This window comes from Lycium barbarum, chromosome 11 (assembly GCF_019175385.1).
Source record: "Lycium barbarum isolate Lr01 chromosome 11, ASM1917538v2, whole genome shotgun sequence".
In the NCBI taxonomy this organism is placed as follows: domain Eukaryota; kingdom Viridiplantae; phylum Streptophyta; class Magnoliopsida; order Solanales; family Solanaceae; genus Lycium; species Lycium barbarum.
The window spans coordinates 97,349,022-97,363,081 of NC_083347.1; positions in this window are offsets into that span (position 1 = coordinate 97,349,022).

The following is a 14,060-nucleotide window of genomic DNA, read 5'->3' on the forward strand; positions in this document are numbered from 1 at the left end:
CAGAATATATATATATATTGTACCCGGCCCTTTAATGAGGGACTCGGCGAACAATGCAGTGGAAGTGTGCACGATAACATACCCGGCCCGGGACTCGGTAAAAGATATATTGAGGTATGCACGAGAAGAGTAGTGAGAAACTATATGCAATTGAAAACATTTTTAAGGACTCAATAGGATAGTCAACACAAACCATCGTTCGCAATTTCAAATAATAGTCTTACCATATACCTTTCGGATGTCCCTGTGGATCATATCAAAATGGAACTTTGAAATCATGTGTACATATGTATATATATAAAACAAAACATAAGTTATGCGAATCAAGATCAATAGCCATCCTAGTGGCTCTAAGAATAGGAATTTCCTTTGGAATCGTATATATATCGTATATTCATTTCACAACGATCATGCCAAAAAGAAAGAAGGGTTAGCTTCACATACCTTTAGCGCTTATTCGTCACACAATATGTATACTCTGCCCAATAATACTTCAACCAATATTAAGATGCCAACAACTACGTTTAAGTTACGGGGAGATTCAAAACGCATTCTAACGTTAGTAACTCCTTTCTAGATGTTTAGGCGACGTTTTCTCTTGTATACAAACCAACCACATACAACCAATCCACCATCAATAATTATGTTTTCAATACCAATCCGTACAGCCCACACAATATTCCAAACAGCCCATATTCACAACATGCAATAACAATTCACATACGGCTACTACATTCTCAAGTTACTTCTAATAGTTCGTAGTCTTAACGTTTGCATGTAATAACTTATAACAGCCCATCCAACATACAACCCAATGCACAATCTTAATTATCAATAATCTTTCAAGCTCAATAAGTACAACAACAACTTGTCAAAACAGCCCGTACCTTACAACACTAGATAATAGTGTACATGCGATTATGATACATCCAATTTATTCTTGTTAGTCTATAGTCATAATATTTCGTCGAAGAGATTCTATAATAGCCCAACCACTATGACAACATGATGTATACTCTTAACTATAATTGGTTTTTTCAACTTAATGAAAACAACAAGTCCAAAACAGTCCATTACCACAACATGTCCAAAACAGTCCAACAACATGTCCAAAACAGTCCCTAAACAATGCTCGGAATTCTTGCAAACGTTTACGAACATACTAAGCCAACCACATACGGTTTTTACACATTATTTCTTGTCTTCTTTTCATATAATTTCAGTAAGTTATGACCAGCTGTCCACACAACAAGTACAACATCAATTCATATGCAACTACGCTATATCGTCATTTCTATAATCCTTACAACAATTCTCAAACGACTTTAGTTTCAACTCCAATCATTAAACACCTTCATTTCCATCATAAATTTCATGATAATAACAATCGAAATATCAAGTAAAAACAGTTCACTAACTTCTTCACAAAACAGTCCACACACGGTTTCAACATGCTTCAACATCACTTCACATAAAATCATAGATTCACTTTATTTTCATACTAACACAACTTCACCTTTAACCTTCCAATTCTTTTCATTCTTTTTACCATGAGATATATGCTAGTAACATCCATATTTATTAAAGAAAATTACTTCATTAATTCCACCAAAACAGTCCCCTTGGTCACAACAACATTCCAACACCAACATTCATGATTTTATGCATGCGATTCATGTTCTTCAAGTTACAACCATACTTCAACATCAACACATATAACCTCATGGTTACTATTATGTTCCAACATCATCACACCTTATTTAATACATACAACTTATATCTACTCATCTACATCACCCATAATGCATGGAAAAGAAAGTTAGATCTTACCTTGACAACTTGACTTCTCTACTTGGCTAGAGTTGGTGACTTGAGATGAAAATGGTTCTTGTTGCTCCAAAGACTATCTTCACGTTTTAGGGACCTTCTAAAGGGTTGAAACACCTTGGAAAATAATTTTTGGATCAAGATTCAAAGAGCTCAAAAATCAGCCCTAGTTGGCCGAGAGTTGCTCCCTCTCTCTCTAGGTTTTCTATGTTTTCTTTCTTTGTGTTGTGTAGTTGAAATGAATTGTGAAGGCTGATGTCTTAGTCATTATTTGGTTCCACGTTTATGCCTACAAGTTGGTCACATGCTCCACTTATGGCATGAATCACTCCATTAACCTTACACAAAATTTTATTTCATTTTTCCTTCAACTTTCGGCTAGATGGCCGAATTGCCTCCTTGTTGTTTCCTTTCTTCTTCTTTCTTTTCAATTGTTTACAAGACATTTTCATGTGTGGTGGATGATTCGTACACCATCATTTTTCCATTGTAATCATACAAAGATGAATGATCAATTTTTAATGTGAAATGATTCCTCCACCATGTTATGTCTTCATAAAATAATGTATGCTTTTATAAAGTAATGCATGCTTCAATATTCAATTGTATGCTTTAACTTTTTCTCCTCAAATTTTCAGCCCCTTGGCCGAATATACATGTATATTTCTTCCAATTTAATTGTCCACAATATAATGAAAGTGTAGTGGATGAATCAACATTAAATGCATATTTGTATGTCTTCCATAATAGCCTTATTTTAGATGACTTTGAGTCATCTTTTGGACATGGCATGTTAATGTTCATATTGACTCATTGTTACCACTAATTTATCCTTAACACCACAATTAAGTAGTTCCTAATTTCCATCAACATTCTTATACTAAGTAAAAATTTATAACCGATTAGTTGTAGTTTAGAAATTAAAAATCCGATATTTCTATCTCACGTCAATTCCTTCGCGAATAACTCGACGTATAAAATACGGGGTCTAACATTCCCCCCCCCCCCCTTTAGAACATTCGTCCTCGAATGTTGAATTTAGTCCCGTACGGTCCTATAAGAATTTTGGAATGGTTTCCCTTATCTTCATAACATATAGTCTTATCGGACAATCAATATAATCAAGTGAGGAGTTTAAGTTACATGTAGACGTAGAGAACAAGTAAGGATACTTGTCTTTCATCTCCTCTTCGGATTCCCAAGTCATCTCTTCCCTGTTGTTGTTTTGCCATAATATTTTGACGGAAGCCACGTCCTTAGTCCGTAACCTCCTAACCTGCCGATCAAGTATGGCTATAGGCTGCTCCTCATAGGACAATTCCTCTGTCACTTGGACATCATCTATGGGAAATACCCTGGAAGGATCGTCTATACATTTGCGAAGCATTGACACGTGAAAGACTGGATGCACTGCTTCCAAATCAGCCGGTAGGTCTAACTCGTAGGCAACCTGGCCTGCTCTACGGACAATCTGATAAGGTCCAATATATCTCGGGCTTAGCTTCCTTTTCCTGCAAAATCTCATGACACCTTTCATGGGCGACACTTTCAGGAACACCCAGTCACCAACCTGAAACTCCAAGTGTCGACGTCGATTATCTGCATATGATTTCTGCCGACTCTGGGCCGCCAGTAATCTCTCCTGAATGAGCTTCACCTTATTAACAGCCTGCTGAATCATATCTGGGCCTATCAGCTTGGTCTAACCAACATCAAACCAGCCAATAGGTGATCCGCACTTCCTCTCATATAAGGCCTCATACGGTGCCATCTGAATACTCGAATGGTAGCTGTTATTATAGGCGAACTCAATAAGTGGCAAATGATCATCCCAGCTACCCTGGAAATCCATAACACAGGCTCGTAACATGTCTTGTAGTGTCTGAATGGTACGCTTGGCCTGTCCGTCAGTCTGAGGGTGAAACGCCGTACTGAGACTCACTTGTGTCCCCAATCCCTCCTGGAAGGATCTCCAGAAGTTAGCAGTGAACTGGGCTCCTCTATCAGAGATAATAGTTGTGGGAACCCCGTGAAGTCTCACTATCTCCTTAAGGTACAACCTGGCATAATCCTCAGCTGAATATGTAGTCCTGACTGGAAGAAAATGGGCTGATTTTGACAATCTATCGACGATGAGCCAAACAGAGTCATATTTTCGCGGAGTGCGAGGTAAACCTATGACGAAGTCCATATTAATCACCTCTCACTTCCAGGTCGGAATCTCCATCTTTTGTAATAGTCCTCCGGGCTTCTGGTGTTCGACCTTAACCTGCTAACAATTCGGACACTGAGCAACAAATTCTGCTATATCCCTCTTCATGCCATCCCACCAATACAAGCATCTGAGGTCATGATACATCTTCGTTGACCCTGGATGAATAGAATAACGGGCACAGTGTGCCTCTCCCATCACCTGTTGTCGTAACCCTGCAACCTCAGGTACACATAATCTACCTTGGTATCGTAGCACTCCGTCAGGTGCAACCTTAAATGGGGTCTCTTCCTTTTGAAGAGCTGCATCCCTATGACGTACAAGAATAGGGTTCTCATACTGGTGTCTCTTTATCTCTTCTATGATACAAGACTCAGCAACTCCCCGAACGGAAATCCTGCCATTTTCAGAATCAGCCAAACAGACTCCCAAATTAGCTAACTGGTGAATCTCACGGACTATCTCCTTCCGCTCTAGTTGTACGTCTGCCATAGATCGACGGCTGAGTGCATCTGCTACCACATTTGCTTTCCCTGGGTGGTATAGAATGTCAACATCATAGTCCTTCAGTAACTCTAGCCACCGCCTCTGCCGCAGATTCAACTCCTTCTGCTTAAAGATATACTAGAGACTCTTATGATATGTATAAAGGTCAATATGCACACCATATAAATAATGTCTCCATATTTTTAGAGCATGAATCACCGCTGCTAACTCCAGATCATGGGTGGGATAATTTCTTTCGTGCTTTCTGAGCTGTTGGGAGGCATAGGCTATAACTTTGCCATGCTGCATCAGCACACAACCTATTCCAACACCGGAAGCATCACAATAAATGACATAGCCATCTGGTTCGTCAGGAAGAGTTAGAACTGGGGCCATAGTCAACTTATCTTTCAGCAACTGGAAACTCCGCTCACAAGCGTCGGTCCACTGGAACTTAGCTGCCTTTTGGGTTAGCCTCGTTAAAGGCGTTGATATTGAGGCAAACTTCTCTACGAACCTTCTGTAATACCCTGCTAGCCCCAGAAAGCTGCGTACTTCAGTAGGTGTCGTAGGTCTAGGCCAAGTCTTCACCGTCTCAATCTTCTGTGTATCTACCCGAACGCCGTCAGCTCCAATAATATGCCCCAAGAATGCTACTGAAGTCAACCAGAATTCACATTTAGAGAACTTAGCATACAATTTCTGGTGCTGAAGCACCCCAAGTACCGTTCTCAAATAATCTGCATGCTTCTCTTCTGATCGTGAATAGACCAGAATATCATCAGTGAATACAATTACGAACAGGTCAAGAAATGGCTTGAACACTCTGTTCATCAGATCCATAGATACCGCTGGAGCATTTGTCAATCCAAAGGACATCACTCTAAATTCGTAATGCCCGTATCGGGTCCTGAATGCAGTCTTTGGAATGTCTGCCTCCTTTACCCGCACCTGGTGATAACCTGACCGCAAGTCAATCTTCGAGAAGCACTTAGCACCCTGCAACTGGTCGAATAAACCCTCAATCCTGGGGAGGGGATACCTGTTCTTTATTGTTACTTTATTCAGCTACGTATAATCAATACACATCCGCAGCGACCCATCCTTCTTCCTTACAAATAATACCGGTGCTCCCCAAGGTGATGTACTGGGCCTTATGAAGCCCTTTTCTAATAACTCTTTCAGTTGCTCCTTCAGTTCCTTCAGTTCTTGTCCGTTAAGGATTCCACTATTTCCGAGGTGAAGTCATATACACGCAGTACTCCTTTTATGCCTTATGCTCTTTTACCCTTGTTGCGTACCCAGCACTGACTTCTGACTTACTCAGAATCACACCAAGGTCGTCTTAATAATGGTTTATCTTATCACCTTGTCGTCGTACTACACCTTTAAGTTCGTATCTATATATTTCTCTTTTATTTTATGCTCGTACTCAATTAATTACGTCTATCTTGGGTGTTTCCTTTAGTATTCCCTTACCATTTCTCCAGTCCATGTCCATGTTTTATTCTGTGCGCGAGGAATCTCATGCTACATTTGTATTCTCTGCATAATCTCTTTCTCTTTTTCAAAACGTATTATGTTCATCCCTATGTGTTCTTATCATCCTAGTCATTTTCTCGCACTCATTCTACCTCGTTGCTCTCCTTTCTATAGTTTGGTCTTTCACAGTTCCGTCACTTATATTACTCGTATTCTCGGCTACAGATGTCATAACTTATTATTTTACTGTTTTCTCGCTTTCTTCTTATTTCCTTATTTTAATTAACTCCTTCTTTCCTTGTGCTCACTTTCACTTTCGTTATCACATAATCTCTACTCTGAACTTTCCCTATAAGACTTTATAAGTCTTTCTTATTCGTTTTATAGCTCGCCTTTATACTTTAGTCACATAGATCACGTCATATCTTTTAGTTACTTCCTCGCTAGGCTTTACTCATTTTCATAACAATCTCGCATAATATCCTATTTGTAACCAATCCTATAGTGTAACACTTCTTAACCTTTTACCCTTTCTGGTCAACCTTACCCTTAATACCTCACAAGCTGTCTTATCAATACATTCGTATTCGTCACAATTCTTCTTCCTCCGTACTCTTGTCTCAATCATACTATTACTCATTTTAACTATAGACTCATCGTAATTTATCCCTACTGATCAATTCAGTTGATATCTCAACATAACACTCTATTAAGACTCTCCAGCCTTTTCTAAATTATCTTAGCATTTCCTTTTTACCATATTGATCTTGACCTCATAATTACTACTACCATCTATTCAACAATTAACTTATTTCTCGAGGTCAGCCGTACTCGCAGCTTAGTCAAATCCTGTCATTACTACTGACAGAACCTTTCAGGACGTATTACAAACCTATATCTCATTCTCTTTTTATTTCTAGGAAAAGTTTGGCAGAGTTTCCTCTGTATTTCTTATTATCTCAAACCTGCACGCAGGAAATACTAACAATGACTCACAGGGCCAACATATATATATATATATATATATATATATATCATATCGTATCATAGCCACACAGGGCTCCCAATATCAACAACAATATGAAAATGATGAACATACCTCGTATGCCCAACTCAAACTGCACCTGTTATACTTTCCTGTTTACTTTCTCTTTAAATTTTCAATTTTACATTTCAATCGTACTTCCATACCTTACTCGACATATATCTTTCGTACCTTTGCTTACCTGCGTACTTTGTAACTTCTAATATCATCAATCACTTTCTTCTGTCGATGTCGTTCATCAACTGAAATCATGGGTTAGTATAAGTAATTTCATTTCCTATGGATTGGGCTCTATCGCACGATCTAAGATATGAAAGAAAGGTAACATCCTAATTGTCCTGTAGCTTCCTGTTTATAGATGTGGTGCACAACACACCGATAAACAAGACTCTACTAGACACGGTCTGTAGACACTCCGAGGATAAACCGCTCTCATACCACTTTTGTCACGACCCAACCCCGTAGGCCGTGACTGGTGCCCGACCTGGACACTCATATACATGTTCTTCAGCTATATGTTCTTTTCACAACAAACTCAATATGGATCTTATAACGACCAACCATGGTCTCAGATTTGTCGCATAATTATACATATAAAAGCAAGCCGACAAGGCTGCCACCACATATCAATATCATATGCAAGCCAACAAGGCTGCCATTATAGACGAACATCATACCACAGCACATCGTATAGACACAGCTAAACAGAACCCATACACAACCCACACATATGTCCACAGACCTCTAAGAGTATCAACAGTAACGTAACATATGACGGGACAGGGCCCCTTCGTACCCGTAGTCAACATATGCATATATATTTATATATATATATATATATCCGAGATGGATTTGTACCAAAATCTGGACTCCGGAACAAAGGAGCTCTCCAAAATAGCAGAAGGGGAATCCTAAGCTGTTGGATCACCAAAGCTAGTATCTGCACCTGCGGGCATGAAACGCAGCCCCCCGAAGAAAGGGAGTCAGTACGGAATATGTACCGAGCATGTAAAGCATGAAACACAGTAAACGGGATCATAATTGAAATAAGAAGTACAGAAAATGAGTACCATAACCAGAATACCAAGTACTTGCTTTCGAAACATGAATCATGTATGTCAATATCATATATCATATCCAGCCCCATTATGGGACTCGGTGAACATGGTCGCCACCCCGTCTCTGGCGCCATAACACAGCATACTCCAGAATATAATATAACTCCGTAACACAGCATGACTCCGTAACACAGCATAACTCCATAACACAGCATAACTCCGTAACACAGCATAACTTCATAACACAACATAACACCATAACACAGCATAACACCATAACACAGCATAAGTCCAGAATATATATATATATTGTACCCGGCCCTTTAATGAGGGACTCGGCGAACAATGCAGTGGAAGTGTGCACGATAACATACCCGGCCCGGGACTCGGTGAAAGATATATTGAGGTATGCACGAGCAGAGTAGTGAGAAACTATATGCAATTCAAAACATTTTTAAGGACTCAATAGGATAGTCAACACAAACCATCGTTCGCAATTTCAAATAATAGTCATACCATATACCTCTCGGATGTCACTGTGGATCATATCAAAATGGAACTTTGAAATCATGTGTACATATGAATATATATAAAACAAAACATAAGTTATGCGAATCTAGATCAATAGCCATCCTAGTGGCTCTAAGAATAGGAATTTCCTTTGGAATCGTATATATATCGTATATTCATTTCACAACGATCATGCCAAAAAGAAAGAAGGGTTAGCTTCACATACCTTTAGCGCTTATTCGTCACACAATATGTATACTCTGCCCAATAATACTTCAACCTATATTAAGATGCCAACAACTACGTTTAAGTTACGGGGAGATTCAAAACACATTCTAACGTTAGTAACTCCTTTCTAGATGTTTAGGCGACGTTTTCTCTTGTATCCAAACCAACCACATACAACCAATCCAACATCAATAATTATGTTTTCAATAACAATCCGGACAGCCCACACAATATTCCAAACAGCCCATATTCACAACATGCAATAACAATTCACATACGGCTACTACATTCTCAAGTTACTTCTAATAGTTCGTAGTCTTAACGTTTGCATGTAACAACTTATAACAGCCCATCCAACATACAACACAATGCATAATCTTAATTATCAATAATCTTTCAAGCTCAATAAGTACAACAACAACTTGTCAAAACAGCCCGTACCTTACAACACTAGATAATAGTGTACATGCGATTATGACACATCCAATTTATTCTTGTTAGTCTATAGTCATAATATTTCGTCGAAGAGATTCTATAATAGCCCCACCACTATGACAACATGATGTATACTCTTAACTATAATTGGTTTTTTCAACTTAATGAAAACAACAAGTCCAAAACAGTGCATTACCACAACATGTCCAAAACAGTCCAACAACATGTCCAAAACAGTCCCTAAACAATGCTCAGAATTCTTGCAAACGTTTACGAACATACTAAGCCAACCACATACGATTTTTACACATTATTTCATGTCTTATTTTCATATAATTTCAGTAAGTTATGACCAGCTATCCACACGACAAGTACAACATCAATTCATATGCAACTACGCTATATCGTCATTTCTATAATCCTTACAACAATTCTCAAACGACTTTAGTTTCAACTCCAATCATTAAACACCTTCATTTCCATCATAAATTTCATGATAATAACAATCAAAATATCAAGTAAAAACAGTTCACTAACTTCCTCACAAAACATTCCACACACGGTTTCAACATGCTTCAACATCACTTCACATAAAATCATAGATTCACTTTATTTTCATACTAACACAACTTCACCTTTAACCTTCCAATTCTTTTCATTCTTTTTACCATGAGATATATGATAGTAACATCCATATTTATTAAAGAAAATTATTTCATTAATTCCACCAAAACTGTCCCGTCGGTCACAACAACATTCCAACACCAAAATTCATGATTTTATGCATGCGATTCATGTTCTTCAAGTTACAACCATACTTCAACGTCAACACATATAACCTCATGGTTACTATCATGTTCCAACATCATCACACCTTATTTCATACATACAACCTATATCTACTCATCTACATCACCCTTAATGCATGGAAAAGAAAGTTAGATCTTACCTTGACAACTTGACTTCTCTACTTGGCTAGAGTTGGTGGCTTGAGATGAAAATGGTTCTTGTTGCTCCAAAGACTATCTTCACGTTTTAGGGACCTTCTAAAGGGTTGAAAAACCTTGGAAAATAATTTTTGGATCAAGACTCAAAGAGCTCAAAAATCAGCCCTAGTTGGCCGAGAGTTGCTCCCTCTCTCTCTAGGTTTTCTATGTTTTCTTTCTTTGTGTTGTGTAGTTGAAATGAATTGTGAAGGCTGATGTCTTAGTCATTATTTTGTTCCACGTTTATGCCTACAAGTTGGTCACATGCTCCACTTATGGCATGAATCACTCCATTAACCTTACACAAAATTTTATTTCATTTTTCCTTCAACTTTCGGCTAGATGGCCGAATTGCCTCCTTGTTGTTTCCTTTCTTCTTCTTTCTTTTCAATTGTTTACAAGACATTTTCATGTGTGGTGGATGATTCGTACACCATCATTTTTCCATTGTAATCATACAAAGATGAATGATCAATTTTTAATGTGAAATGATTCCTCCACCATGTTATGTCTTCATAAAATAATGTATGCTTTTATAAAGTAATGCATGCTTCAATATTCAATTGTATGCTTTAACTTTTTCTCCTCAAATTTTCAGCCCCTTGGCCGAATATACATGTATATTTCTTCCAATTTAATTGTCCACAATATAATGAAAGTGTAGTGGATGAATCAACATTAAATGCATATTTGTATGTCTTCCATAATAGCCTTATTTTAGATGACTTTGAGTCATCTTTTGGACATGGCATGTTAATGTTCATATTGACTCATTGTTACCACTAATTTATACTTAACACCACAATTAAGTAGTTCCTAATTTCCATCAACATTCTTATACTAAGTAAAAATTTATAACCGATTAGTTCTAGTTTAGAAATTAAAAATCCGAGATTTCTATCTCACGTCAATTCCTTCGCGAATAACTCGACGTATAAAATACGGGGTCTAACATTCATGCTATGAATATGATATGATTTTCATAGATTGTCTTTAAATTCAAATGCATGCTCTATGAAAGGTTATGATAAGCTTGTGAAATATATGTGATGATAACGATGATGATGTTGATAGTGATGATGTTGATAGTGATGATGATAATGATGACGATGATAATAGTGATGACGCTAAAGATGTTTATGGGTTTTTATGTATATGTGCCTATGTGTGGCTATTATGAAACCTCGAGCTTATATGGCCGGGTAGAATATATATATATATATATATAATATGCGCGCACCACTGCAGTTGGGTATGGATACCACTGAGCCTTGGTAGGGCCGGGTACGGAAATCACTGAGCCTTGGTAGGGCCAGGTACAGACAACATTGAGCCTTGGTAGGGCCAGGCACGTATAACACCAAGCATTATTATAGTTGGGTACGTAAGACACCGAACCTATATAGTCGGGTACGATATTACTATGTATTCAAATGTATAAAAAGCTCGGGAGGTATGTATGTGATATTGTCGAGCCACTACGTGGACGAATACGGATAATGTTCAATATGTATGAGCAGATACGGTATTATGATATATGTATGATACGATGATGTATGCATCATGATGATACATGTACTGTGATTATAAATGATATAGGCATGAAAGTTATGCACTCTTAAAAGTCAAGCAGGTTATATCTTCATCTTAGGTCTTATGATTTCTCTGTTATATTCATTTCACTCATTCCTTACATACTCAGTACAATGTTCGTAGTGACGTCCTTTTCTTTGGACGCTGTGTTCATGCCCATAGGTAGACAGGGAGGCGACCCAGCTTTATAGAAGCCGATAAGCAGACTTTTGAGAGCACTCCATTATTCCGGAGGTGCCATTGATTTATTATTTTATGTACATCTACGTTTTGGGCACGACGAGATCCTGTCCTGTCCATATGTCTAGTACTCTAGAGGAGGCTCATTGATGCGTATGTGTGGGTAGTATGGTCTCACGATTTTTCCACGTGTATATATGTATTATGTGGATAGCCAAAGGGCTTATGTATATAAAGGTAAATATGTTTCCAATGAAAATGGTTTTCCTATGATTATGAGCATAAGAAATACGATTGTAGGCAGATTGAGTAATAGAACGAGTGGTGCTCGGTGGTTAGCCCCGGGTACCAATCATGGCCCTAGCCGGGGCGTGACACGGACCCCTTATACGGACCGTATAAAGTTATACGGACTGTATAAGTGGTCATATAACTCCATTTTTCTTAAGTTAATCTCGTAGTTTCGTTTGATCTCCAATCCTTATGGAACCTTCTTAGCACTTGTTTAACACTTCATTAACAATCTAAGGAGCATTATAACTTTTCCTCAAGACATTATCAAATCAAATTAGCTAGGTACATTGCAAACCCATTCCAAACACGACTTATATTTCACCTTCATTTGACGAACATAGTCTCCCTAATCATATCACTTCAAAATCTTATCGCAAACACTCCAAAATTGCCAAGTACCCATCTTATAGTCATAAAAGCTTGACATTGGCCTTAAGCTCGTGTTAGTCCACTTACGACACAACGACATGAAATTTCTGAGGTGTAACACTCTTCCCCCCTTTAAAAACATTCGTCATCGAATGTTAAGTTCTCGGGAATTCTACAAAAATTTCGCCAGAGTTTCCCCTGTAATATGACACTACCACCTTGTCACAACATCCCACAATAATGACACCTCACAGGGCTACAATACAGTGGCAATAAAATATGACCACACACGACCAAAAGCATTAAAAAGAAATCAATACATACCTTATGACAATGGTGTCTCATCTTGAATCTCTTCCGGGGGTGGAAACAATTGCGGATATTTGAACTTCATGTCTTCTTCTGCTTCCCAAGTCATTTCTTCTCGGTTATTGTTTCGCCATAAGACCTTAACTGAGGCTACCTCTTTATTTCTAAGTTTCCGTACTTGCCTATCTAGTATGGCAATGGGTACCTCTTCATAAGCTAACCTTTCCGTAACTTGAACATCATCTACAGGCACGAATCTAGTAGGATCTTCGATGCACTAGCGGAGCATTGATACATGGAAAACTGGATGGACTGATTCATGTTCTGGGGGTAAGTCCAGTTCGTAAACCACTTGGCCTATCTTGCGGACAATCTTATAAGGTCCAATGTATCGAGGAATTTCCCTTCTTACCAAATCTCATCACACCTTTAATCGGTGATACCTTTAAGAATACCTAATCATCAACTCAAAATTGTAAGTCTCGCCGACGATTGTCCGCATAAGATTTCTGGCGACTTTGGGCTGTCAATAATCGATCTCGGATAACCTTGACCTTTTCCACCGATTGTTGAATCAACTCAGGACCTATTAGTTGCATCTCTTCTACTTCAAAGTACCCAATTGGGGATCTACACTTTCTTCCATATAGAGCTTCATATGGGGCCATCTGAATACTAGAATGATAGCTATTGTTATATGCGAACCCAATCAGAGGAAAGTGATCATCTTAGTTACCTCCAAAATCTAGCACACATGCCCGTAACATGTCTTCCAAGGTCTGAATGGTGCGCTCAGCTTATCCATCAGTTTGTGGGCGAAATACTGTGCTAAGTCTCACTTGAGTACCCAAACCTTCTTGGAAAGACTTCCAGAATTTAGCTTTAAATTATGCTCCTCTATCTGTGATAATAGATATCGGGACACCATGAAGTCGCATTATCTCCTTAAGCTACAACGTTGCATAATCTTCTACTGAATATATGGTTCTGACAAGAAGAAAATGAGCTGATTTCGTGAATCTGCCAACAATCGCCAATATGGAGTC